The sequence below is a fragment of the Poecilia reticulata genome, linkage group LG3 (genome assembly GCF_000633615.1).
Source record: "Poecilia reticulata strain Guanapo linkage group LG3, Guppy_female_1.0+MT, whole genome shotgun sequence".
In the NCBI taxonomy this organism is placed as follows: Eukaryota; Metazoa; Chordata; class Actinopteri; order Cyprinodontiformes; family Poeciliidae; genus Poecilia; species Poecilia reticulata.
The window spans coordinates 13,916,389-13,942,858 of NC_024333.1; the positions used below are offsets into that span (position 1 = coordinate 13,916,389).

Genomic DNA, 26,470 nt, shown 5'->3' on the forward strand with positions numbered 1-26,470 from the left:
AGTTACAGGAAGGTACTGTGAAGTCACAGACAGTCTTGTGCAGGAGTTTGAGAATAGGTTTTGTGGCCTTCATCAGCTTGAGCCATGTGTGTAATTTATTTCAAATCCTTTTATGAATGTGAACACAGCATGCTTTGCTAAGCAACTTAGTGCAATGTTCAGTTTGGATGCTGGAAAGGTGGAGATTGATTCAACCCCCTGGCTCTCTCTGGTGGATGGATGTAGGAACTGAGCAAACCCACACACAGAACCCAAACCCCAGTCAGAAACAGAAACAGTATATATAGTGCAGAAAATAAAACCACTATGAAAAGGTATGCAGATCCAAACCTCTTACTTCATTTAAAACTGACAGGTGCACGCTATAAGAGAAACTCAGGAATAGTTACCCCCAGAGCTGTTTGTAGATGCCGTCACTGTGGCAGAAGAAGAGGATGTGGACAGCACATGTGCAAAAGTAAGTCTGGGAACAGAAGATGTGAAACTATCATTCAAGTTATACACAAGAGCACAAACAACTGTGATACCCACGAAAGACTTTAAAAACTCATGCCAAAAATGACTGACGAAAAGTAAGCATAAGCTGTATGAATATGGAGGACATCCACTTAAGATGATAGGTTACTGCACCCTTGTCAGCAGACGTAAAGACAAAACAATAACAAAGAGGTACCCATCAGCGCATGCTCGCATGTAAGGTTGCAACCTTAAGTTCTGTTGTCTTGGTTACCAATAAAACTAACCAAAGCATCCACATTGGTGACTGGGTCACTCCTTCATGTAAAGTGAGACAAGAACTTGTACAGTGGCAAGGAGGATGGAATGACTTGATTGTAAGACTATCAATGGAAGAAACACAAAAACAAGGTCCCAGAAATTGTAGTTCATAAGGAAGAGGCAAACAAGATGTGTGAAGTGGACAGAACTATCCGTAACCATTGCAACCTTTCAAACTGGTGTGATGGGAGAATACAAAAAGAGATAAGAAGATTTTGGATCTTATGTGGAAAGACTACGTAAGATCCAACATCGTAAGTACCACAACATCGCAATGTTGTGGTACTCATCAACATTGCGATGAGTACCACTCACTCATGTAAGACATTGAATGATCACTAAAAACCAGAACCCATCATAATTGTAGAGAGATAAGGGACATCAATGGCAGAATATATTTAGGCTTTAAAAAACAACTCTCACCACATTGTAAATTTGGCGCACAGCTTAATGAAGCGATCGCAACCTGAAGACTGGAGATATGCAAAAGAGACTATTGTCCAAAAATGATCTGGCATTTCATTGTCAAGGTGAACCAGACAGCAATAGTGATGGAAACTGCCTCAAACACACTGGGATTTCCTGGAAAGTTCCTGTGTGTAAACAGAGTTCATCAGAAGAAAATAAATAAACAATAGCAATGAAATAGAAAATTCCTGAAGAAATTTTACCGGGGCCTGCCAAAGTGTGCCCGCAGGTTTGAACTAAACATTTTACCTACAGCTTGCACAGCTGGACAGCTCTTCGCTCCTGAAACGTATCAGGAGCACACACAGGCAATACTAATAAACTTTACATGGTTCATGACCAATATCCAATGACTGAAGCTCTTGCCAGATCAATCATCAAAATTCTATGGCTGATCTGGTTCACTGCAACAGAACAATTGCTGAACCCAATGACGACTATAAGCTTCGCACATGTGGTTCTCACTCATGGTTCGAAATAAAAAAAATAGACAGTCGGTAATAGTTTATTTCTCGAAATTTTTCAAGCTTCATACTAAGGATTTTAATTCACACTCAAAAATTCAGAGAAATAATAATTTTATATAAGCAAAATATAAATAGTCACAGGAAATATGTATTCTTCCCACAATGCATTGTGAGACCTGCCTCGGCGCCTGTTTGTGAGACTACTCCCTGCCTCTTTCTGGGACCCGTTGCTATGGTAATTAATTATCTGGACCTGGGCTAGCTTTCTCTGGCAGACAGTTTGCTGGAGACAGAGTTTCTATACTTGAGACACTCAGCGTCGGTCTCAAGGACCCTGACAAAAAACCATAAGCCCTAGCAAATTTTTGAAAACATTTTAATATTATATCTTCTATTATCTTCTAATCTAATATTATAACTAACTCGGGGGGAAAAAGATAATAAAAGCTAATGTTATTACTTACCTGAGAAGCTTTTATTTTGAAATTTTCATTAAGCTTCTTTTGAAATTGCAACACTAATCCCGGGTGTAACAGTGGTTTTGTTAAACCAGTTATCTAATGGCCAATTACATGATGTAAAAATTGTCAAGGCTTTTATATTGAAATTTTCAGTAAGCTTCATTTGAAATGGCCACACTAACCTGATGTGTAATAGTAATTGGGTTAAATCAGTTATATAATGCTCAAAACACAAGTAGTTCAATACCAGCCAAGTCCTCCTCTCTAGTAACAGACAGTTCCGCCATATTGTAGTCCTTACATGCTGCGCCAGCCTCTCTTTTAACTGAGTCTTGGCCATAGATAGAACTACAGTTATGGCGTGTTTGTAGTCCTAAGCAGCAGCTCTGCTCTGCTCTGTGTTCCGTTGCCACGGTAATTAAAACACCCTACCAAGTGCAGCTGTGAGTGACAGACAGTTCCGCCATGTTGTAGTTCTGACATTCTGCTCAACCCCCTGTTAATAACTGAGTGTTCAGACATAGTTAGAACTACAATGATGGCGTGTTTGTAGTCCTAAGCAGCAGCTCTGCTCTGCTCTGTGTTCCGTTGCCACGGTAATTAAAACACCCTACCAAGTGCAGCTGTGAGTGACAGACAGTTCCGCCATGTTGTAGTTCTGACATTCTGCTCAACCCCCTGTTAATAACTGAGTGTTCAGACATAGTTAGAACTACAATGATGGCGTGTTTGTAGTCCTAAGGAGCTCCTCTGCTCTGTGTTCTGTTGCTACGGTAATTAATGCCCTGCACCTGTTGGTGGCATAGAAGGTGGGAGAATTAGTTTTAAACCAGCCTGTTTCTCACAAAAAAAGCACTTCGAACAACTCCTTCCGTTCAGGAACCGTGACACGTATTCGAAAACCGTTTGAAGCGTACGAGAGGGCTATTTGTCGTCTCCGATATTCTCGCGATTCATATCTCTACCTCGCTCACAGTATTAACAGCGATGAGAGATAGATGATGTGCGCTGAGGTCTGACATTTTTCAGAAATATATGAAAAATCATGGGTCTGAGCATGAGTTTATCCTGTCGCACCACATCGGTCGGAAACACCTGGACAGAAAACCATAAGCCCTAGGGACATTTTGAAAAACATTTTACCAGAGCAGGCATGCGTATCTATGTCCTGACCGACTTTGAGGCCAATTGGGCGATATTTGTGGGCGTGAGGGCGAGTTAGAAATTATTTTGGGGACAGAAATCCACTCTCTACCACTAGAGTGTCCCTCACACTCTAACCTTTCGAAAAATTTTAAACTTTGGGTCTTTTCGAGACAAGTTGTGGACAAACCGTAATTTGTATCGACGAACTCGCTTTTTACGTCGCCATTGTAACTCCGATTCACAATAAAAATAATAGCTCCAATGCCGGGATCAAGCCGCACGTTTTGATACCACTTTCGTGGGTGGACACTCAGCGGTACGAGCCGCATTAACAGTAATGGAAGAATAATGAATAATCTATAAAGAGACATTCTATTAGGTGTAGAACAATAGGTGCCTGCCATGCATTACATGGAAGGCAGTGATCGACTTGCTTCGCAAGGCAGTCACTGCTCTTCCCTATGTAATGCTAATGGCATGCCCCAATTAACGAGCAGAAGAGTTTTCATACTCTTTAAGAAGATAAAACTAGTATCCTATGCCCTCAGAGAACCAGAAAGAGCTGGACAGACTAGAAGCCATGGGCAAAACAGACCGGAGTGAGTGGGCTTCACCCATTGTTGTCGTTTCAAAAGTAGACAAATCCATTAGGATATGTGGGGATCCTAATGTTTCCTAATGGATCTCCATAGATCAAAATTGTAATAAAATTACAATTAACTAGAAGAGGAAGTATACCCATTACTAAACACTGAAGATTTGTTTGCTACACTGGCTGGAGGACAACTGTTCACATATTTCCAGTCACATACCTATCAGCAGATACAATTGGATAAAAACTCAGAAAAATATCTAACTGTAAACACACACTGAGGACTATATGCCTATTGCTACCTGTCATAGCCTCCTGACTACCAGTAGTTCATTTTCGTCTTCTGTAGAGGACATTTCTAAACTTGAATATCTCCCACCCCCTGCATTCTACTGAATTCATTCCTTTTGGTATCTAGAGACATTTAGGGCTTTTCAATGATACCACATGTGAAGGGGTGGGACTTTTGTAGATACCTTTTTCTAATTCATAAAAATGGCGTTCATCAGTAATAACACATTTTATGGGAAGAGACAAAGTAAGTGCATAAAACTTTTTATTGTGCAAATTTTGGTTTAACATTTTGCTGGAATATTCTAAATAAGTCTTTTAGCAGCATATTAAAACATTCTATGAAATATTGTGACTGTATTTTATTCTAGTATTTAAAAAAAATTGTCTTCTGTAGTGTACACATATTTCAAAAATAACTTTTAAAAAAAAATGCTTTCAGTATTCTAATTACCTTATAAAGACTGTGGGATTAAAAAAATGGTGATTGGACAATATTTTTTTTCCTGGTAGTCAGGAGGATATGAAGTTTCCAGTGTGCTGTCGATCTTTCATGGTGTCATGGACCAGATCTTACAAGGACTAAACCATGTCTAGATTCAGACTGTCGTACTTTTTGGACGACATCCTGAACACAGCAGGCTCCAGAGAGGAACATCTGAGAAAGCTAGATGAAGTGTTGGGTTGCCTGGAAAGACAAGGGGTAAAGTGAAACAGTCCATGTGTAAATTCATGGAAGGCAGAGTGGAGTATTTAGGGCACATTGTGGACAATGAAGGCCTCCATCCTACTGACCAAAAAAAGGAAATCATCATAAATGCTCCCAGTCCCAAAAATTAAACTGAACTGCGTTCATATATTGGACTGTTGAACTATTGGAAGGTTCATGAAAAGTCTGTCTATGCTGTTGAAACCTATGAACACTTTACTGAAGAAAAAGAGTCCATGGAAGTCTACGTCTGAATGTGAAGAGGCCTTTGAAAAATCAAATGGACTGCTGTTACACAGCAAGGCTCTAATACACTATGATGCAACAAAACCAAATCTTTGCATATCAGCAAAGATTTAGGAGACGTGTGGGATGTGTCTTTCTATCCCACATAATGGAAACCCATAGGTTTTGCATCTCGTACACTGAATTCAAGCAGCTCCTGAAAAGGAACAGCATAAAACAGACTCTGGTCCCATGTACCATCCAGTGTCAAATGGTGCAGGGGAATGATTGGTGCAGACAGTAAAGGCAGCAATTAGGAAGCAAGTTCTGGCGGATAAGATTAACCATGTAAGTTCAAGACAAGCAAGCTGGCAAACGTTCTGCTGATGTACAGAAGCACACCACATACAGTGACTGAAGTTGCACCAGCAGAGCTGTTTTTGAAGGGTCAGTTGAGAAGTAGGCTTATCCTGCTCAAAACAAGTTGTGAGAGCTGTTCAAGAAAGACAAAACACACAAAAGACTTACCATGACAAAGATGGCTGCAAAATTACAGAACCTGCTACCAGGAGAACGGGTATATGTCAGAAATTTCCTTGGGGGAAAGGAGAGCTGATTAAAGGCAATCGTTGAAACGCTTTGGACTAGTAATCTACCTAATCAATGATGGTGTGAGAGAGCACTCCACACACATTGATCATTTGCTGTGCTCATAGGAAACTGAAATGTCACCCCATGGCAAGTGAGAATTTGACACATGTGGCAGTATATCCTGTAGGCACCACACAAATGCCTGGATCTAATTGTTTGTGGTGCTGGCTGTCTGTATATAAAGGGCCCTTCCTCACCTGGTTGACATCACCTTGTTTTCCTTCTGGTGCAGACCTCAACATTTGCTGGCACTGCATGCTAGGTAAGGCAGTCTTCATCGCCCTCTATCAAGATTGTTACTTGTGATTTATTTCCATTTTCTGTACAACAGCCGCATATTAATGCACGCTTGGATGGTGCGCTTAACGACGCTCTGATCGCGGATCAATCTTCCTCAGGTAAGAAGCTTCCCACACTCGATGGTGGTTAGCTTAGCTTTAGCTCAGCTTCTGTTGTATATCCAGGCTGCCCGTACAAGCTGCCTGATTACCCTTCCTGTCAGAGGCACTACTTATAGAGCTCAGTGGTAAGTGAAATGCTAATATTTTGCATGCTTCCAGATTACATTTTTAACATTTATTTTTGATAGATGCTGCTGTTTGTCGTTGGCCAGCTGTTTGCCTGTTGTCCTGCTTGTCCCTGGCTGGCAGTCCGCCTGTCTTGGTTGTCTGCTGTCTATACAGACCGCCCCACTAAAATCCCACAGAAGTGCTGCTGAGATAACTGTGCAAGCACAGTTATCACTAACCACCTCCAAGCGACACTACAAAAATAAAGATGAAGCAAAAGGAGCAACACCTCTATGCCTACCCGGGGACCAAAGCTGCAAAGAGATGCACACGATCAACACTTAACTCACCTTGATTATGTTGAAGGACAAAACACCGCTCCACACCTGACAACAATCATGACAACCAACAACCACAAAACAATTCCAAGCTGTTGGCATTGCCAAAAGCAGGTAGGGAGACATACAAAAATAAAAGACAAAACAAGAAAACAAAGCAAAGCAAAGTCTGAGTGGCCAGGCAAGACAGGCAAGAGCCAGCCAGCTTCACTCCGCTACACCAGTTCCTTCCCTCTCGCCCCCTTTGGCACGATGGAGCAAGCAGCTTATATAGCCAGGAGATGCTGGGCCCTAGCGGATCCTAGATGTGCTACTTCCGGACAAAGAACAATTAGTATATGGATGGATCACACCTTTAACACTTTCCAGATATGAAGGTGCTTCCTCCATTTCCATGAACCATATATATGAGTTGTGCAACTTCCATGTTTTTCAGCCCTTGATCAGGACATATCCTAAAAACAAAATATATAACTGATTTAAGTTTTGCCAAACATAGCGGTGCGGCTGAAGCTTCTCATTCTTCAGTTCATGTGATGGTGTGGAAGTAGAGTTTCATGTCATCGGCAATCTATGTTTGTTGCCTAAATTTAATGAATATAATCCAGACTCGTTCTTTGTCATTTTTGAGCGTGTGGCTGTGATGCGCAGCTTGTCGAACTCTGCACATATTTTCTTGTTGCAGTGTGTGCTTGAAGGCCATGCCCAGGAGGTTTTTCTATGTTGTCGAACTCCGATTGCCATGATTATGCCAAGGTGAAATCCGCCATTTTAAAAACTTAAGAGTTGGTGCCTGAAGCATATCAGCAAAGATTTAGGAGTTGTAGAAAAACCTCTGGACAGAGTCATCTGGAATTAGATCTGATTTACGCGCTGGTACATAGTGGTTGGTGTCAAAAATTTTGAGCAACTGTGTGAGCTCATTGTTCTTTGAGCAATTTAAAAACTCAGTTCCTGAAGTGGTTGCTACCTATTTTTGCGAGCAGAAGGTTGAGACTGCAGCTGCAGCGGTGGCGCTTGCAGATAACTACGTTTTATCCCACAAATTCCAGTTTCCAACAGGGAATGATTTGAATGGTTTGACCTTTTGCCCGTGACGCATGACGCAGTTGCCTCTCGCGCAGTGAGATAAGGCGGCTAACTGCAGAGCTCAACGTAGCGAACGTTCCAGATTACAGATCAGTTTTTGGTGAATAAAGTGGAGTAACTTGCTGCTTGTCAGATGACGGAAAACGTTGAAGTATCGTTTCTGCTTCAGCTCGGAGTCGCGGTTTAAGCAGAGAGGTAATGAAATACAACAGACACTGACAGGCCTCTGCGTCTGCCTTTCTCTGAAGAACTACTGAGTGGAGGAGACAGCCAGGTGAGGAGAAACTGTTCTTATCTATCCATTCAGTATTTCTATCATACAGACATTAGGCTGTTGTTGTGCTATTAGCTAGCCGCTAGCTAAACTACTTTGCTAGCAAATCAAAATAACTAAAAGCTTCTTCCCTGTATCTTTAATGATATCAGTCATTCTTTAGTATTTATTATGCAATAAGGGCACATCACCCATCCAAAACCGATCATCTCCATAATGGATATATGTCAGATCTTCTAATTTCCTTTGCTGCATAATGTACATTTCATTTATTCTGGCGTTAGGTAAATGTATCTTGAAGGAAAATAACACTTAAAAGTCCAACAAGGATATTCATTTAGAATTAAAAATAACTCACACTGAATTACCATGATAGATATAATGAATATAATAAAAGTGTCATTAATGAAGGGGAAAAAACTCAACCGAGACTTTAAGTAAGTTTAGGGTCTGGTTCACAGAGTATGAAGTTAAATTTGTTTCCCAATTATTCAATGGAAAAGAAAAACTAACCTCAGTTAAGTAAAATAAAATTGTAATCAAAACTTTTGGAATTGTAATGATTCCTTTAAAAAAAAGTTTTGTGTAAAAGACTTTAAATAACTAATAACTAATTTAAATAACTAATTTTTTTACCAAACATAAACATTTATTTGCACACATCATAAATCTTTTGTTGTGATTTTAGTCCCTGCTCAAGACGTCATGTGAGAATCACGAGCAAAACTTTGAGTCACAAACAAACTTAGAATATTAAGAAAAGATTTCTGACAAGCGCAAATAACTTTGTTTTGCAAAAAAGAACGTTAACTTCATGAGTCAAAAATGTGTGATTTAAATTTTTTATAAAGTTTTTTTAAGCAAAACTCAGTAGGTTTTTCTCATGGTGACATTCATTAACAATTCAATWTTTGCTTTTGTTTWKTTTTTTYCTGCAGTTYCACGTTAAAGTTTGATGCAGCTCTGCTTTCCTGAATGGACCGTCTTCATCTCCACTGCAAGTGTAGCAAACAGGCAGATCTTTGTTTTATAGATTACTGTACACTAAAAGGTTGCATTGTGTCCTTGTTTATATTTTAATAGTGTAATTCTGTAAAGACAAAATATGTCTGGTGGTCCAGCTCTGATTTACATATCTTGTTAAATTGCGGGTTTGAATATTGCAACACTTTCCTATAACAAAGTAGACCTGCAGAAAGAAATTACTAATAACATATCTTACATAGGCATAGTTGTATGGATGAATGGACGGATGGACATTTTTGTAATTTATCATCGTTTATTCAACTCTGAAAGCTGAGAGGCTGTTAATATTCTGTCCTAGAAGGTGGTTAGATGGGCCCTTTTTTTGTTGAGTTGTGTGTGTGTGTGTGTGTGGGGGGGGGGTTATTTGTTCGCATCCACCTGAATAATATGTAGTTGCGACCCTGATTTGTGCGCTGCGCTCAGACACCAAATCCAGAGCCGTAACGCACAACCTGGACGCTGGAGAGGTCTAAAATCCTATTTATTGTTTTCCAGACAATACTGGAACACACAGAAGCTGTTTTTTTGGTACTGTTGTAACGATTAAACAATCTCCCCTTCTTATAAGTGGAGATACATTGTTGATGTTATAAAATAACTTGCAATTAAATATTGGCAAAGATCATTGTAATTTTCACAGGTGGCGGAGCGTTGTTGTCAGCAGCTGCTTAAAGTAACTAAAAAAGTTACTTTTAATATAACTTAGTTACTTTCCAAATCAAGTAATCAGTAATATAACCAAGTTACTTTTTCAAGGAGTAATCAGTAATCTGATTAAAGTTACGTTTTCAAAGTAACAATGTCATCACTGGTTATGTGTGCCTGGTAGATGGTGGCAGGAAGGTGCTTGTAAAAATACTTCGAGACACAGGTGCATACGACTCTTTTATTCGGGCTGACGTGCTGCCTCTGACCGAGGATTCTGAGTTGGGCGGTTGTGTTTCCGTGCGGAATATCAGTTTAAATGTCATGCATGTTCCCCTTCACAGACTACATCTGGAGTGTGAGCTCTTTAATGGGGAGGTGACATTGGCCGTGCGCCACGCATTGCCTTTTGAGGGCACTCCATTGATTTTAGGTAACAAACTAGTGGGTGCCCACATGTGGGCTACCGCCCTATCGATCAGCTCTGCTGTCAGAAGGCCATTAGTGCTGGTGAACGGTCATGATGAGCCTGAAGTTCCTGGTACAATCATGGCTAAGGTGAAGATGCACTTTCAGTTTGTGCCTGTCAGAGAGGCAGAAGATGGAAAAGCACATTTGTTTTTGCCTCTCAGTGATGGTCCTGTGTTTCCACTCCGCACCATACTTATGGTCGAACAGAGCGTTGATTCCTCTCTGGAATCGCTGGTTTTGCTCCTGCCTCCAGGTGACTTATCGGGCAGTTCATGTGGTTACCTTCTCAAATACACACTTTGTGTGAGACAATGGGAGCCATGTGTTGAGTTTACTAAGGGTGTTGCCCTTAAAGTCTGGCACTTTTTGAAAATACTATTTCTTGGACATTCTGTACATCAAGGGATAGGTTAGAGTTTTAGAGTGATTTTATTTTTGTATGCGCTTATACTCGGCCGTTTTGCTTGATCTCTTCCACTCTCTTCACTTCACCTAACTCAAATGCTTCTAAGGTGCACCGTTGCTGAGAACAGGAAGTTGGAGTAGATGATGTTGGGCTGATCAGTCTGAGATGGATCACCTCTGCAATTCTGGTCAGTAATGTAAATATTTGTTTGTATATATTTTTGTAAATATTGTTTTGAAAGAAAAAAAAATAGATGTATAAATTGATTATATTTTGCTGGCTCGGGGGAATCTGTTTTGTGGGTGGGGTGTGATGGCCCCCTCCACTTTACGTGGAGGGATCAGACTAATTGTTCTTTGTCCCAAGGCACACCAGGAGTAGCACATCCAGGATCTGTTAGGGCCCAGGGTCTCCTGGCTACAGAAGCTGCTTGCTCAATCGTGTCTAAGGGGGGGAGAAGGAAAGAGCTGGTGAAGCGGAGCTGAAGCTGGTTTGAAGCTGAGCTGCCTTCTCTGCCAGCTTTTCAGGCTGGCTCCTGCCTGTCTTCCCTGCCCACCCAGAGTTTGATTTGTTTTCTTGTCTTTTCTTTTTGCAGGACCCCCTGCTCAGACCCCCTGCTTTTGGCAATGTCATTGGCCACAGGGTCCTTTAGTTTTCTTGTTTTATTTCATATTTGTTGAAGTCCGTGTCTCCCTGGGTTTTTTTATGGCTCAAGAGATTTGTTTGAAAAATATACTAAAAGTTTAATTTAATGTTAATGTTGAAAAAACTATAGTAATAGTATATAACATTGTGTGCTCATCACCATGATGAGATTCAAAGGGCAGTTTTTAAAATTTTCATTTGTTTATTGTTCTATAACTCAAAGTATTTGACAGAGTAAATTTTGGGTTTTCTCTCTCTCTCTTTCTTGTGTTTTCCAGAGTGTACAGATTCCAGAAATCGAATGGGAAGACATTGGACTTCCTCTTTAGAACAATTCAAGCATCACAGTTCTGAATTTCATCCTTCTTTAAAAAATGCAGATAACCTGACAGCCACATACATACCAGTGTCGTTTGGCTGACATTTTCACTGCTGCAGTTCAGCTTTGTGAACATCTTTTTATTCTGTCAATGATGTTGTCTAAATTTACAACTGATTTCTTACATGGAAAGCAAAATTCTTGGGTTAACTATTATATTGAGTAATACTTTATCTCAATGGGAAATTAAGTGTTATTTTAAATTCACAATTCAAATTCTTCATAGAGTTATTGTAGGTGGTGATGGTTGTGGGCAGGAAAGATCTCCTGCAATTCATTTTTTCCTGCAGGATCCACTTTACGGCATAATGACAATATCACTCCTTGCCATGTTACAAGTTTATTTTGTTGAGTTTGACATTTATCCATACATCTAGAACTTATCTGAATAAAAACAATCAGAAAATTTAAGAACTGCTTCTTTAAATTTTCACAACAAACACAGGTCAAAGCTGTTTCATATATAACAAATTGCAAACATTACAACAATAGCTTCAATGAAGATCATATTTCATATTCTTTGCAAGAACAAGGTTTGTTTGAGGAAATCCTTATACTCTTCATCTTTTGATCCTATCATACAGAAAATTGGAAGAAAAAAAATATATATTTTTTTCATTTTCAACATCACCTTAAAGCACTGAATAATTTAACCATACTTTGAATAGTACCAAATACATACTATAGATTACAGTAATTTAAAAAAAAATTTTAATAGTAATTTAATTTTGATATCGAAGAGAAAGACTGGTTCCAAACCGTAAATACCCTTTACCAGGCCGTTTCTGTGTGGATGGATGGTGTTTTGGTTTGAGACAGAAAACTTCACTGAGTCCATTTTGTCTCTGTAGCCTTTACAATTTTATTTAAAAAAATTTTTTATCAGCCTCCTTAGCCAACCCATCTGCTCTTTCATTACCCAAAATACTCATATGAGCATAAGTCCAAAATATATTTTTGCTTTGTTCACATCTTTTATGATGAACAACCATAACCTCAAATAATATGATAAGCGACTGTGGATAGAGTAGTCGTCTTGTGATTGGAAGGTTGTAGGTTCGATTCCAGCTTCCTCCTGCCACATGTTGATGCGCCCCTGGGCAAGGCACTTAATGTGACTTTAGTGCAGTGGTTCTTAACCTTTTTTGAGCAATCGAACCCCTAAGTTTCATATGTCCACTCATCGAACCCTTCTTTGGTAACAAATAAATATGATTTTTTTTTCAAAATTCAAAATGTGATACCTACAAATCAGTGTGACTTCTGCTGTTGTTTCTCAGAGGCCAGTTCGGATATGAGTGGTTTCACCTTGGCAAGTGCTACTCTCATGTCATCTTCACAGCAAAGTCTGTTCCTTTTCTTTGTTTTTATGTCCAGCATCCTTGAAAAGGATTGCTCACAAAGATATGTTGTGACAAATGGTATAAAATATTCCAGGGCTTTCTTAGCAATAACTGGGTACTTTTCCATTTGTCGACACCAAAACGTTGAGAGTGTTGTTGTTCTGAAGAGCTGCAGTTGAACCTGGCTCTGCTGAATTTCAATGATTTCGTCGAGGTATTCATCATTGACATCCGCTGTCTCAACAGCAAACATAAATGACCGTCTCACCCATGCTGGATAGGACTCTTTTGGAGGGAAATATCCGTCGAGAGACTTTGCAAGCTCATCTAAGTGCGTGGCAATTGTTTGCTTCAGTTCCATGGATACAGAATTGTCTCCGATTCCAGGCACATCTTCGATCTTAGTTACCCAGTCATCCAAAAGGGGAAAGTTTGCAAAGTTATTGTTCTCTGTTTGTCGTTTTCATAACGTCTGTTCTTTTTTTAAAGCCTTCAGGCTTTCTTCTGCTTGCATGATGTTGAAACCACCACCCTGCATATGATTGAGAGCTGCAAATATATCAGCCATGTAAGCTAAAATCACAATGAATTCAGGATTTTTGAAGCAATCTCTATGACGATGTTATTGCTCTTGCAAAAACAGGGCTAATTCCACACGCATGGCAAAAACACGATTCAGCACCAGTCCCCAGGATAACCACCGAACATTAGAATGGTACAGGAGTATCTCGAATTCAGAGCCCATTTCTTTACACAGCTCACTAAAGATGCGGTGTCTCAGAGCACTATTTCGCACATAGTTCACACCTTCCACCACAGTTTTTAATACTTCTGCCATTTTTGGAGGCAAGGTTTTAGTTGCCAATGCATGCCTGTGTAGAATGCAATGCGTAACAATGATGTGTGGGTGCATTGGCTTTTACTAGCTTTTACTACCAAAACCAGACTTTCTTCCCAGGATGACTGGAGCTCCGTCTGTACAAACTGCAGAAACCATATCCCATGAAAGATTATTGTCTCTGAAGAAGTCATCTACAAGCTTCTTGACATCAGCTGCCTTAGTTGTTGTTGTAAAAGGCTTACAAAATAAAAAAATCTTCTTTTATCGTGTCTTTTTTCACATAGCGCACAAAAACAGCAAGCTGGCTTAGGTTAGAAACGTCTGTGGTCTCGTCAAGTTCAAGGCTGAATTTTGCCGGACTTGAAATTAGATCTGCAACTATTTGAGCCAAGATGTCTTTACTCATGTTCTTTATTCTGTCGCTGATGATGTCATTTGAAAGAGGAATTTGGGATAATTTACCGTCGGCCGCTGTTCCGAGCAGCAGATTTGCCATCTTTAACGCAGCTGGTTTTATGAGTGTTTCACCGATGGTGTGTGGCTAACCCTGCTGTGCTATCTAGTAAGCAACTTCGTAAGATGCTGTGAGGATCGGTTTGCTAACAGGTACAAGTCCAAGAGCAGGCAGGGTGGCCCTTTCACCGAATCTGGCTTGTTTCACCTTGAATTCAGCAAGCGTTGTGTTCTTGTATTCGACAACATAGAAAAACCTCCTGGGCATGGCCTTCAAGCACACACTGCAACAAGAAAATATGTGCAGAGTTCGACAAGCTGCGCATCACAGCCACACGCTCAAAAATGACAAAGAACGAGTTTGGATTATATTCATTAAATTTAGGCAACAAACATAGATTGCCGATGATCCAAACAAATAAACGTACGTTAAGCAAACTATGTATTTGAATCAATCAAAAATAATGCCACCATAAAAAAAGTCAAAAACATGATCATTTTAACAATGAACTTACCTTGTTATAATAAGCTCTAGACAAGACGCCATACTGCTGCCTCCGCTCCTCAGGCAAACATGTGACGTAGTAGCGGAACAACACGGCGTCGGCCGGGGGGCGGGGCTAATGACCGGGCCCAAATAATAAAGCTCATGATAATTTAACTTCTGCGACAGACTGATGACCTGTCCAGGGTGAACCCGCCTCTCGCCCGGAACGTTAGCTGGAGAGGCACCAGCAACCCTCCTGACCCCACTGAGGGACAAGGGTGTAAAGAAGATGGATGGATGGATAATTTAACTTTACAACATAGACATGATGCCCGCAACAGCGAAGCTAACAAGTTTCATCACCACAGAGAGCGACTGTCATTTTAAAGTCTATCTGACATGAAGTACAACAAACCAAGAGAAGAACAGAAACATCAGGCTACTGGTCACTAATGATGAAACAACACAAATTCAAAACATGTTAACGTAGTCCGTAGAAATGCTCTGGCTAGTTTGCCATTTGTTGCCAAGTGACTGATGATGACGTTGATGACAAACTTTACCCAGAATGCACCTGGAGACAATAAGGACGATTAATTTGTAGTTTTGTGTGTCATAAAGTTAAATATAAGAGTGAAAATAAGGTCAGTAATGTAGCACATTTTATTCAATATTTTACACCCACTATGTCACTAAAATCAGTCAGTCTGTGTTAGGTAAGTTGTATTATTATCATAAGGTATTATTATCATCTATTTGTTATACTTTTATAATGTTCTTACATTATGTACTCTTATTTGTTTAGTCATATCTTTAAGAAATGTCCCTGTATTGTTGATCTCTCTGATTTCCTTTCTCAGAGGGCCTCTCTGAAGAAGAGCCGTGACAGCAGCTCTTCACAGAACGTCCTGCTTTTGACCTCTTAGCTGTAAAACCGTCGCTATGAAGATGTACAACTTGTTCCGTTTGACCCTGGGTCAGGAACTGGAGAATCTAGGTTAAGATAGATTGTGTTGTTAGTTGGATGACAATCATTGGCGCTGTAACTGTGTGATGAAGTGTTTTTCCCTCCTCCCTTTAGAGTTACAGCGCTCTCTGTGATTAGGGATCCTAAAGACAATAAAAAGAGGGGGGCAGGTAAATGTGCTTTCAGAGCGGTAGGAGATTTGTAACTGAAAGCACATTTCTGTCTGTTCTCCTCGCGAGTATTCAGAATCTAACTTTCTCTCGTCTTTCCTGTGTTATTTAATTTGTGTTAATAGGTGTCAACTCTGACAGTCTGGTAAGGTTTTTAGCAACCATGAGTTAACAATGGGGCACCCTACTATATAAGCTATCATACACAATGCACAATAGGAGGGGGCTCTATTTTTACAGTTCTTGTTAGATGTGATTAAAAAATTCGCCCTAGCGAATTAATCTGTTTGTGTGGCGTCACAGAGCCACGAGGCTGTTGTGGTGTATTGATTTCCTCCGTAATGAGGTCCGTTAGTTAGGCATTTTGAAAAATACACTTCAGGGGACTTTGGCAGGTTCATCCAGAGATTCAACCGGATCTCTGGCTTTGTGCTGGGTTTCTTTACTATTCGTTTCCCGGAGAAGTTTTACTGTGTCTCTTAATACAAATTTTGATTGGATTTATGTTTGTGTATTAGATAGCATTAGCTTGCATCCGCTAGGAAATTTTGACTCATTTCCGAGGGACTAATAATTATTTGGGTTCATTTGGTTTGATTTGTATCACTTCTGAGCTAAAAGATTTGACTAAATTTGTTGATTTGATTTTGGGTGTATCACCTTCCTCTGGGACTCCAAATGGTTTTCCCGGTTGGATGAAAGGACAGAGATAAATTGAGGCTTGTTTTGCCTTGGACTTAACCCATCCCTAAAAGAGATTGGTTGAGTTGAAGTTGGGAAATTTATTACATTGCATTATACATTATTTTTAGCCGGCGCCTGACATTTTCTTTTTCTTTTCCTCTCTGTCTTTTATTGGTTGAACTACGACGTCGTCTGTGGCTGTGTTTCTGTGTTTTGTACACTTCTCTGTGTTTGTTGCGATTTTGGTTTGCTTGCTGCTGTGGATCAATCAATCAATCAAATTTTATTTGTATAGCACATTTCAGCAGCAAGGCATTTCAAAGTGCTTTACATAATTAAAATAAAAACAGAAATAAACAGTGAGAAAGAGAGAAATTTAAAAAATAAATAAAAATAAAAAAACAAACTCCCGCCGTCCTTTGCGGAATTTAACTATTTCATAGAGGACGCCGCCGTCCCACACAGAATTTAACTAACTTAGAGTTAGGGGAGTCTGCCCTCCCGCGGACTTTAACTGCTTTTATTGTACCTGACAGTGCNGGGGAGTCTGCCCTCCCGCGGACTTTAACTGCTTTTATTGTACCTGACAGTGCCTAGGATTCTCAGGGTTTAACTTCCTTTGCGGAATTTAACTTTGGATTGTGGTGTTTTGAGTCTGGACAGCTCTGTCTCTGTGTGTTTGTGTGCCTGCTTGTCTGCGGGTTGTTTTGTTTCTGTCTCAACAGAGACGGGGTTTCACCGTCTATTTGTTTTCATGTGTACTAACTTTGTGTCTGTCTTCCGCCGTTGTATGTTCAACTCTGTCTGTCTGTCTGTCTGTCTGTCTGTCTGTCTGCGTTGTGTTGAGGGTGTGCAGAGGAGATTTGTGTTTCGTTATGTGTTTCTCTGTTTGTTTGTCTTGTGGTTGTGTTTTTGGATGGTGAATGAGAATATGTTATGAAATGGTTTTTGCTGGATGTTATATTGCTGAATTTCTGTTAACACATGGCCTGTTGGGGCACATGGCTTCTGTGGGACAGAGATTCCTTTTCCCCTTTGGTTACAAATCTTACTGGCCTCTGTTTCCCAGAGCGGGGGGACTGAGTGACCATTCCATTTGCATTTTGGGAGTCCTTAAGTTGTTCTTTTTCAGGATTCTTGGATTTTGATATGAATTTCTTTTGAACTTGTATTTTATGTTGAAATGAAAAGTACAAAATAACAAATTTACAAATGTTTCTACTTTCTCAGCAGGGGACATGAAACCATCTCTAACATTTCTGGATCTATAAGCTGCTACTTACAGGCTTCGAAGAATTCAACCTCGAATGCGGCGTTCATAACAAACACGTGTTCATCTGCTCTACCGCTAGCAAACAACCGTACTGATTAAAAAACATAAAAGTCAAGCAGTTCCCTAAAAGTCCAACAGATGGCAGCAATGCGCCATGCAAAACAAAACACCCTCAGTTTACAGGACACACTTCCTGCTAAAGAGCCCCCTGGTGGTTGAAGAAAAATCCACACATAAACCGGAAAATACAATATATGAAAAAAAATCTGAATGCTCTCTGGTATTGTTCAGGGGGCCGGACCAAATGTGGAGGTGGGCCGGATCCGGCCCGCGGGCCGTAGTTTGGGGACCACTGATATACAGACTTGATTTAGAAGGAATATTTGTTACATTACAGGTCAACTACTGTGACCATGCCTTAAAATACTGAGAATAAGAGTGTTTTCTTGTTTTTACGAGTTCGTTGAGGGTCAAGAAAACCCCCAACATCCTGCATTTTCTTACAACAGGGTGTGAAAGTGTCTGCTTGAGTGTGATTGAGAGTGAATGTGTGATGTGTATGCAGAAGTCCTTATATGGGTTTTATGAAGCGCTGTGTAAATATGATGTCACTTTAGTGAGTAGTTGTGTGATATTTTTTCTTATTTTAAACTATGTAGACACAGTAAATGTTTTGTTTCATAAATGTACTTTGACTACTACTTTACAGATGATTCTAAGGTGATAATGATTCCATATTTTGGTATCACATTCTGATTTACAGCAGAATCATCTGCTTGTACAGTAGGAGGTTTTTGACTTAAGATATTACAAGTCAAATGAAAACAAACAAGGTGACATCTGCTTTGTTGAAGTTTTAGTGTTTTGGCCTAATTGATTATGGCTTCAACGTTAACATTAATGGAAATTGTAAATTTGTGGTTTTTAGCAGACTTGATCTTTCATCATGGCCAATTCTACATTTTTTCTCTAATTTTATCACCACAACAGGGATCTTTTTAATTTCAATTGGTCACTTTGGAGTGTTTAACAGAAAGGTACACTATGGGTAAATGCAATATGATCAGCTTTATGATTTAAATTGGAAATTATGACACAGCTTGATTTAAGATTCGTTGTGTTGGTTTTGGCCTGTTCTTGTCTCAGACAGTTTTTGATTCAAACCTATATTGAAATGTTATGTTGAGGTTCTATATAATTTGGTCATTTTACTCTAATGTGAGGATTAATACAATACAACAGGAGCAACCAGAATTCAGCCTTGGCTTATAGCAGATAGAATTAGTGATTTAGAGACTGTCTCATCCAATTTGGTATTTTCTTTTTGTTTTTTACTAATAAACTAACTTACTAACTGAACTAATTGTTGCTTTATATGGCACATGGGTGCCTTGCTGTATAGACACTAATTGGACATGTTGAAATTTTAGCATAAAGGGGGAAAGTTCTTCAATTTGATTCTGCAGCTCTAAGTTATGTTTTTGTTTTGAAAATAATAAAAACACAGGGGGATATTATAAAGATATTACTGATAGAACTTAACTTAAAACATCTCAGTCTATTTTGAACACTAGACGGATGATTTGGGAACTTATGGAACATCTCACAAAATTTTGGTTTTTCAGCAAATTATCTTATAACAGTAACATAGGTTCCAAATTGTTTTCAGAATGATAATTTTATTATATCAACAGGGTGAGAAGGAGAAATAGACCCTAATTTCTGGTCGATTTATAGATATGGTTAATTATAAATTTGTTCATCAATAATTTTGACTTTTTCATTCGACAACAGTGAATTGTGGATTTATTTAAGGTAAAGTGCCCTTACATTGCCTTCCTGCTTGACTAAAATATGGTGTCTGTGATATAGAAGCTCTTACTAAATTAAAATTAGTAATTTAAAATTGAACAGCTTTAATTAAAATCTGCGTCACGTTTATTTCATTTAGAATTGTTGATAAATTTCCTGCATCACTGCTGATTTTTTAATTATATATAGTTACAATTGGGTGTAAATTCTTATATTTGAGGAAAATTTTGGTTAGAACTATAGAATTTGGATAAAATGTGAATAACTTCTGACATCTTAAAATAAAATAGAAGCTGTTTTGAAAATGTCAGGATAACAAACAGTAATAGTTTATTTTAGTCTAAATTGAGGGAAATAGGACTGTTTGTCTTGAAGCGTGGGACAATGACAAGGATGTTTTGGTATTTAGTCGAATAATATTAAATTCATAATTATTTGACAAGTCCAATCGAATCACAACTTTTGAAAGTGTTAGTACTAGGACATTCTAGATTTTGTTTACATTTTTTAATAAGTTTGTGAGAGGTGATGATTTTAAAATTTCTAGTTGATATCTGGCACAAGCAGAGTGAATGTCATCGAGGTACTAACATTTATTGATTTTAAACAGTAAGTGTCTTTACTTTCTTAATTCTGGTACATCTGATGGTGAATCATTTTAACACATTTCTATTTTTCTTTTTCTTTGGAGCTCAGGGTTTGAAGCAGTGGACCGTTTGTGCTGATCCAGTGATTTCTTATATTGGCTGGAAAATCCAAGGCCACACTGGAAGATGCATCACAAGATAAAGAAAAAAAATTATAATTGTTATGTGAGCAAAATGTGGCATACAATTTTGTTGATTTTTTTTATTACTTTGCGTTACTTTTTCTCTGGCAGGGCTGCTTCCTGTGGCCTGATGGCGATCTTGGGGGCAGGGTCTTTCAAGCTCAGAAATCATGTGATGACGTGACTTGAAAGGATCTTTTTGATTTCCACATCTGTTGTAGCTTTTAGCCACAATGCTGAACTGTGCCCATCTTCTGCTGGACTGCTGTATGAAAGCCAAAAACTACTGAACAATTACTAAGGTCAGTGAAGATGAACTGTGTTCTGTTGTCACGTGAGGGCAAAGTGCTGCTCACAGGATCTAGCAACAGATGTCTGCTTTGACTGTAATCTCACACACCTGCCTAAACAAAAGTGACTCAGGCATCATCTGTGAGGATCTTCTATGGCTGGAATCGGCAGGAAGTTGGGACCACAAAGATCAAAGCCTTCTGTCCGAAGTGAGACGGGAGTTTGAGTAGATGACTGATCTGCGGTGTTTCTACATCACGCTCTGTCGACACAAAAGGCTAAAAACCTAAGTTCATCTAAGAGGGACTGCATTCCAGATGTTTCTGCACTGCAGGAATGACTGCTACTCTGGATGCCGTCTGATACAGCAGATAAAAGACTGGGGCATGTAAAGTGGCTGAAACTCAGCAGTGGTCCTGGTTGTGTGTTGTCATGATTGATCCTGGATTTTTCACCTCTGATCATGTGACCTGAACGCCAAAGCTCGCTCCTGGGGTTTCCTTCAGTCTACAGGTTGGAGACAAAACGGATGCCAACGAAACTTGGTAGTGTTTAATGAGTTCTTTCTAAATGTTTGTATTGTGTGATGCCGCTGTGGAGCGGGCAAAAACTCCTCAGCCACTCAAAGAAAAAAGAAAAAAAAAGGCAGCGTGAGAAGTGTTGAGTTCAATTTTGTCGGACATTAGAGACTTCTAACTTTATAAAAGTAGTGTTTTTATATTGATTTTGTTTTGTATTTACTTCGAAATAAAACCAGAAATATGTTCGATCCTGTTAGCGCCCCTTGTGGTGAAAAAAACTTATGTTTTATGATCAAAAAGTGAATTAATGCAACATAAAGTCCATTTTTCCGAGGTCCTCAAACGTACCACATGTCTGAAGCAACCAATCAGAAAGCATGCAGACTTCAATGCAGACCACGTGGAAATAATGAAAAAAAAAAAAAACGTCTGGGAAATTGCCCGCAATGTGCTGCAAAAATATGTATACTAATTAGTTTTTGGCTATGTTTGTACACAAGTTCTTAAAATTTACAAAAGAAAGTTTCATTTTAGGCTGTAAAAACGATTCAATCAATTTTTTTTATTTTATGTTATAGTACAAATATCTTTTTTTTTCCTCAGATTTTGTTTTTGTGTTTTTTTCATCCAGTGGGATAATGCATTTTGTCAAAATGAAACAAACACTGTAAAACCATGAAGCTTAGGTTGTGCTGAAAATAATGATACCAAACAAGTAAATGAAAATAGTTTTTATGGTGGAAACATAAGGGTAAATTCAAAATTAGACCAAAAAGGTCATTTAGACCCAAGACTCCTACAGTACAGACACGGTCCACTACATTCGTATTCTGACCCCTGTTGTTTAATGCTAAGGTTGCTAAGAACACCCCATCTCCTCGTGTCAGAGGTTTTACGATACAATTGGAGGGTTGGTGTGATACAAGTGTTACAACTCTGCACTTCTCGGAAATGCATTAATTGCTTTGATGATTCACTCTGTTTGTCCCACATCATGCTAAATGTGTTTTTTCCCCTCCCAGCGTGACAAGAATGGAAAAGGGACTAACTATTATAATTACATACTTTTTTCCTTAACCATAACTGGATTGCATTGTGTGCCACGCTTCAACAACAAAAGAAGATGATGTAAATTTATTTGGCTCATGTTACAGTGGCTATCATTCAAAGAAAACAGAACAACATTTTTAATTTGAAGACTATTATTTACAGTGCTAAAGTGAATTGATGGGTGTCTATGTATCATACTGAACTAATGGCACCAAATTATGCGTTAACTTCATAAATTTTAAATCAAATATTAATTTTTTTTGATTGAGGTGTGCAGATTGTAACAGCATCTGGGACACCCTGCTTTGATTACATCCACCTGTGTTATATAATGCAGAAGTTAGCAGTGGCAGCAGATTTCATCTAAATAACTTGCGTGGGATTCTTTTAACTTTCAATGACAGAGGGAGATGCATGGAAGTTAATCTAATGAGCACATTTTTAGTTTTGAGCTGTCTTTAGTTCTTAGCAAAAGATGTTATTGGGGTAAAATTCATGAAATGTTTTACGGTGTATTAGCACCATTAAACATGAGCTAACTATTTGGATAAGTTGGAGTTTCTAAAGTAATATGGAATAACAAAAATTTATAAATTGAATACACTAAACTTAATAATATCACTTGTCAAATAGTTTATACAAAACAGTGTTTCATCTAACAGGGAAAGTTATCGTTGGATTGTTGCATCTCTCTTCACAGGATTTAAAATAAGTTGTTTAACTAAGTCATCCAGGAAGGTCTGAACTAAATATTTACATCATTTAATAAATTTAGTTGTATCAAATTTCTAACCAAAACTGAAAAAATGTATTGATAATCATGATAAATTCCATAAAAAGGGCCCCGTCTCTCGCCCAGAACGTTAGCTGGAGATGGGCACCAGCAACCCTCCCGACCCACTGAGGGACAAGGGTGTAAAGAAATGGATGGATGGATGGATGGATGGATGGATGGATGGATGGATGGATGGATGGACTATAAAAAGGGTAATTCATTATTCAATTAAATATTTTATAGAAGGGTTTTCAAAAGAATAAATGGATCAAAGATTAAAATTGTTGAAATTTGGGAATTTAAAACCATGATTAGAATAAAATAAGTCATTTTGATATTTAGTGACATGGTGAACTTTATTCTTGTAAAACAGGCTAATCGTTCTTTGAGGTTTTAAAATGACAATAAAATATGATGATTCAAATTAAATTGGTCTAAATTGGAGATTTACAAATGAGCAATTATGGAACTGCTTCTAAAATTCACAGGAAGTTTTGGGTTCAACACGGTGGGAAACATTTATTTCTCGTGTAGGCCTTATATAAAAGAGGGTCAAAAGGTTGAAAATACAGTTCTAAAGGAGCAATTTTTTAAAAATGCTAGGTTTACTGAGTTATAATATAAAAGGAAAATTACAGGAGAGTTAATATAAGGAATAAAATGATAATTTGGAATGAAGTTTTAAAGAGAAATAAAACTAGAAGCTACCACAAAATCTCTCCCTTCCTGATAATAAAATAAATATAATTATTAAAATAAGATTTGATAGCAAGACCATAAATAATAATTAGAGTATCAATTGGCAAATCTGTGCAAAGAAAACATTAATTCAAATTGGAAGGAATGACTTATTTTATTTTAAAATACATTAAGGAGCTCTAGATAGGATTGACGGACTCTGTTCCAGTACATCGACCAGCTGATGCCCTCATCAAACGTCAAAGCATCACAAACTGGAGTAACTGAGGATCTTCAGCCCTGGCCACAGGACCACCTCACAGTCAGAAGTTCATCTGGTTTTCTTTCACATCTACTCCTTTTTCAGTGTCATCAAATTGGAAAAGAGGGAACGGCCTCTTAGTTAAACTCACCAAAATGTGGGCACAATAAACCCCATGGTGAGCATCGGTCACTCAGGTCATGAGCCTGAGTTTAAAACTATAAGGAAAATGGTCTACTGGAGACAAGAGGATCATCTTTGTTGTTTCTCCTGTTTCCAAGTTTCATCTTTAGTCTACGACTTGCCAACGAACTCATATTTACTTCAAGGACCATCAAGGAACACAGAGAGACAAAATGAAGATAGTTCAAAAAAAATTGTACAACACTATTACTAATCAATTATCTTTCTTTTACAGCAACTGGAGGTTTATTGATAGATTGTAAGTCAGTGCAGTGTATTGTGTCTAACTTGCTCATTCATTTCATGGATAATTTTGGACAAATATTTGTGTATCATCCTATTTACATCAGGAATACTTGATTGAATTTAAAAAAAATCATTTAACTATAACATTAAGATTTGTGGTAAAGTTTCTGTTAAGCACTGATAAATTTATGCATTTTAAATGATTCTTCTGGTAAGACATGACTCTGGGTTAGACAATTTTGAACATTTATTTTAGGATTTGAATCCTTTATATGATTTTGCTGTCTGATTTGGTCTGATTTTATTTGCAATGAATATGCCAACATTTAAACAACAAATGTTATGTAGAAGGTTGCATACTAAAAAGGGGGGCTTAGTTTTTCAGCTATAAAATGGTGTTTCTGAATTTAGGTTTATACTCTAAAATATAAATTTTAAATATAATATGAAAGAGTGTAATCTCTTAAAAGAGATTAAAAGAGGGATTGTTAAGAAAATACATTTAAAATAAGCTAGTTTTAAAACTTAACATGTCTTGATTGAAATAGCCTAAAAATAGTTTCCAGATTAATAACTTATTCTGCTCTATTGACCTTTATGTTACCTGTAGTTACAGCAGATTGCCTGCTAGATATTTTGATCTGCCTTTTGTCTGTGTGGGAAAGAAACAGGAGAAGTTCCAGCTTCACACTGATCTGTGAAAAGCCGTAAAACATCATCAGTTCAGGTCAGTAGAGGAGAAGCTCTGCTTCCACTGTGTTTAGATAATGGTGACAACTGATGTTTGATCTTGAAAACAAATTGCAGAGAGTTTCTAACTTTAAAGAGGGTCAGAGACAGCTCCTGGTTGGATGAGCAAAGATACGCCTTATTGAATAAATTAAAGACAAGAATACGCCTTTACTATAAAAGTTTGTACACAGGAGTAATAAATCAGATTTGCTCTTGCAATTCTCCAAAGACGTCTTTGCTTTTCTTTCTTTCCTTCTTTCTCTCTTTCATTCTTTCTTCTTCTTTTCCATTTGTCTCAGGTAAATGAATGTATGTTTCTGTTATTCTGCAGTTTCTGATGTAATTTCATACATTGTCTTTTATTGCATTAAACTCTAAATTCTGTGACATCTACACTCACTGTTGTTTTCTGTGTGGTTTCACTTCGGCCCGCCGGGAGAACCTGGTATCTCTGAGAAGAAGATAGAGCCATAGATTTTCTTAAAATATATTATAACCTAAAATCTTCTTCAACAACATGAAATGGAAGAGCTATGAAAGCCACATTAATTTAATTCTCCCGTTTGTCCCATTACATCCAACAGCAGAGACCCGCAGTGCAGCGGATTTAACTAATCATGCAGGGCCGGTCCAAGGCTGTATGAGCCCTCGAGCAGAATTTGATTTAGGGGCCCCTGTTGAAGTTAAGAACATCAGCACCACTAACAGCGTTTCACCATGGATTAAGTGAAGTCTGGGAAAGGGCGCCTAGTTTACTTGACCAAGCAGTCAAATGTAATTATAGTTTACCAAGATGCATTAATGAACAGCTAAAACTCAAATATTAAACGGACAGCATCAGCTTGTTGCTATGGTAAAACAATCTATGAAGATTGCGTTTTGAACTTTTACAAATTAAACTTGCCAGCTCCTTAAAATCTTACATTTAAATCTTAAACAATTTAAAATCTTTTATCTATGCTGAAACTTTAAATCAAATTTAGCAGCACTGATATTCTCTTAGTTCATTTATGCCTTGGGCCGGTTCTAAATGTGATCACCATTAAATCGTGGTTTTAGATCCAGTAGCTGATGACTTAACTTGGACTTAACAGAAGTGTAAATAACTGATGTTTATTTTAATTGTATTTTTATTATTTGTTGTTTTTAAAACTATAATTGTGAGTTTAAGTATTGTCTACAATGTCTTCCAGTAACATAATTACCCAGTAATATTTTGTTTCCTGTCAACTTAACATCTTTTAATACAAAATCCCAGTGGACCCGACCACCGAGCTTAACAAGTTTTCAGGGAAACACCCTGAATGTAGAAACAATGACAACTTTTTTTTACATTAAAAATGTATTCCAAATATATTTTAACA

General features: G+C 38.2%; 1 protein-coding gene and 1 long non-coding RNA gene across 8 annotated transcripts in view; one reads left to right on the top strand and one right to left on the bottom strand.

Moving 5' to 3' along the window:
* Positions 1–26,470, bottom strand: part of celf1 (cugbp, Elav-like family member 1) — a 147,644-nt gene that overhangs the window by 101,589 nt on the left and 19,585 nt on the right. The window lies entirely within an intron of this gene.
* LOC103462349 (uncharacterized) lies at positions 5,730–6,377 on the top strand. Its single transcript, XR_533334.2, has 3 exons — positions 5,730–6,049; positions 6,119–6,185; positions 6,252–6,377. It is a non-coding gene; the product is annotated as an uncharacterized LOC103462349 (long non-coding RNA).